The sequence below is a fragment of the Chinchilla lanigera genome, unplaced genomic scaffold (genome assembly GCF_000276665.1).
Source record: "Chinchilla lanigera isolate Chin_1 unplaced genomic scaffold, ChiLan1.0 scaffold00064, whole genome shotgun sequence".
In the NCBI taxonomy this organism is placed as follows: Eukaryota; Metazoa; Chordata; class Mammalia; order Rodentia; family Chinchillidae; genus Chinchilla; species Chinchilla lanigera.
The window spans coordinates 11,805,207-11,808,375 of record NW_004955465.1 but is presented as its reverse complement, the minus strand read 5'-3'; positions in this window follow the sequence as shown (position 1 = coordinate 11,808,375).

The following is a 3,169-nucleotide window of genomic DNA, read 5'->3' as shown; positions in this document are numbered from 1 at the left end:
GCACTGGCACCCGACCCCAGCCCCTGGCCAGGGTTTTCTCCCTGCTCCAAGAGAGACTCCCACAGACTCAAAGGCTCTTAACATGAGACAGTTCTCAATGCCTCCAGCCTCTCAGCACGTAATAGCATTGTTTGATTTCCAGAGCACAGATCTCCAGGGGAAGGCTGTCTTATTACCTTCTCTTAGGATCCAGAGGTCAACAGTCTGGCCACCAGTAGAACTTAACAAGAAACTCAGCCATCTCTCCAGGTTGCCAGGTGTACGGTGTTATCAGGATGGTTGTGTGGTTCCCGGGGCCAGTGGGCGGCCTGCTCTTCTAACACAGAGAACAAGCCACCCATATTTCCAGCGGGAGGCCACTTGCAGCCTACCAAGTCCCCTTAGGTCGATCAGGAATTAAATTCTTTCCTTCCCAATTAGGGTTTAGGAAGCGGGGCAGTGAACCATTTACAAATTATGGAAAGCAGATAGCTCCCACAGTTAATTAAACTTGTTCTGGCATCTGGAGATACATGCACTATCTTCCTCTTTCTAAAAGTACTTTAGGGAGGCCACAAAGTCATGGAAAAATGAACTTATATCCTTGGCCATGGTTTAGTCACTCATCTCCAAGGAAATTAAAGAGTAGGGGGTGAGCTAATTAATGGGTCTGTCTTACCTAAAGTATTTGGCAAGGCTCCATCTACTGACATTTATTATTAACCCATTAATAACATATTGCCAAAAGATTGAGAATTGAGGAACAGAATGCTTGAAGCACTTCTGGGAAACTTACAAACAGTGAACAGTGTGTGTGCACGTGTGTGTGCTTTGGCATGTGTACATATGTGTGCATGTATGTACGTATGTTGGTCTGTGTGTGTTGCCAGAGTCTAGGCAGGTCCCCAGCTTTGAGGGTGTTCTGGATAGAGATACAGAAAACAGAGTCCCTCCATCCGGTCTTGTTTTCTCTTAACATCTGCAAAAGGGCAATGATTTACTGGCTGTAAAACAACAGCTAAGGATAATAATATCAACATCAGACAGGTGTGGGGGCACATGCCTATAATTCCTGCATCTGGGAAGCTGAGGCAGGGGGATCACGGACAGCTCAAGGCCAGCGTTGGCCTCATAGTAAATTCAAGGGCAGCCTGAACTGCACATTGAGATCCTGTCTCAAAAATAATAATAGTAATAATAGTAATAATATCAACATCAACTGCAAAACGAAAGAGCAGTTTTAGTTCTGGTTTTAACTGCAAACAAATACAGACTATTGGCAGCAAATGAGGAGGACTACAGCCCAGAAGGAGAAAGACAGAAGCCTGCCCTCCTGGAGTCTGTGTCGTACCTCCAGGGTCCTGACCCCTCCCTGGGCAGCTAGCACCAGCCACTCTTTCACAGGGGTGTCCTCTCCAAAGTCCCCTCAGGTGCCTGCAGGCAGCTTCTCACCTACCTAGTCTACCTATTTCCACCTCCCAAGGCTGAGTCACTAGAAAAATAGAGAAGAGTTTCCCTGCTGAGAGCCCTGTCTCCACCCCACTCCCTCGGCCCAAATCTGTCCAGGCTGCAGACCCGAAGACTGCAGCCAATTTGACCAGAGTGACCTGAGACCACTGTCCTGCCGAGGTCAGGGGAGGGCCCGGACCAGCTGCGGGGCGAGGGAAGAACCTGGAAGGTAGGGCTGGAGGCGGGGTGGGCTCCCTTCCCTGCACCCACCAGTCTTCCTCGGCCTGGAGTCTCCCACCGGCCTCCTGGGCTTCAACCCTCCGCAGACTTATCTCGCCCGTAGCACAGGCATGCACCCTCCTGTCCTGCCCAGCCCGAGTTCAAACGAGGGTAGCATTCATTAAAAATGTCTTTTATCCCCGGCCAAATCAATGTTTCTTTACGGGGCTAGTTTCTTGTCCCAACCCACTCCCCTCGCCAGATTCAAGGGACCGTCAATTCTCGGGGTTAGAGCCCAGCAGAGGCCCTCCACGGCGGCTCCTCCAGGGCCAAAGGCCGGCCGGCCGGGGGCCCCACATTCCCACCCCGCTCCCCACGCGCCCGCACCCACACAATAAACGTCAGCCTAATCTCCAAACCCTATCGTCCCCCCAAGCACAAAATAACAGAGCCCTCCCTGCGTCTGTCATCTCGCCCACCTCATTCTCAATGGCTTCTAACTCCCGAAATAAAGATAAGAGAGCACTGTGTACGTTTTCTACACAAATAGTGGAAAGTAATAAAATAAACATCAAAGATGAGCTCCCAGTCCTCGCAGCCACGTTGCTGATTTCAACAAAGGCAGGAAAAAGGAGGAAACGTCGGCGTGGCAGGCGGGGACTGGAAGTGCACCTTCCCGGGGCCAGGGCGCTGGTGCGCGGGGGCACCGAGGCCGAGAGTCCTGGTGCGGGGAAGGAGCCCCTTTCTGGACGTCGCACACCAGTGCCACTGAAGCCACAGCACAAGTGCAAGAGGAGGCGGAGCAGCGGGACCGCACAGGGCTGCGGGCGCCTCCCGGGCGCCGGGTGCTCGGTAAGCGCCCGAACGACCGGTCTCCGCGTGGCACGGAGACACGCAGGCCACCCCAGCAGGGGGCCGGGCTGGCCTTCTTCGGAGCCTCTAGGTAAAGCGAAACAAAAGAAAGTGAAAGTCGGAAGCTTCGGGGCAAGAGTCAAGGTCATGCCAAAAGGCGCTTAACTTTTCAACCCGTGTTTTAACTCATTAAAAGAAGGTACTGGGAAAAGCCACTTGTCGAAAGGAAAAACTGGGAGGAGGCACAGCCCGTGGCTCCCGAGAGCGGTCACTAGGACGCGCGTCCTGGGCGATGTCCGCCGCTCCGCACCGCAGTGTTCACTAGGTGAGGGTTGCTTTCCTCAGCCGCACGGCTTTCCGCCCGGAGCCCCAGGCCGAGCCCAGGTACCTGCTCCCCGCCCTGGCGCGTCCTTTCCGGGGCCCGCAGGGGAGCCAGCCCCGCGCGCGCTCTCGCCCAGTCGTCCGGGACCTCGGGCCGCAGGGACCCCTCCTGGCCGCGGGAGGCCGGGCGCTCACACCTGTGCGGGCGCGGGCGGGCAGGGCAGCACACGTGCGCGCATGCACACGCACGCTCACACGCGCACAACCGCCGCGCGCACGCTCCCCATTGGCGGGAGGCGGAGGGCGGGGCCGGCCCGACCCAAAACAAACAACCTGCGCCTAGCTACTC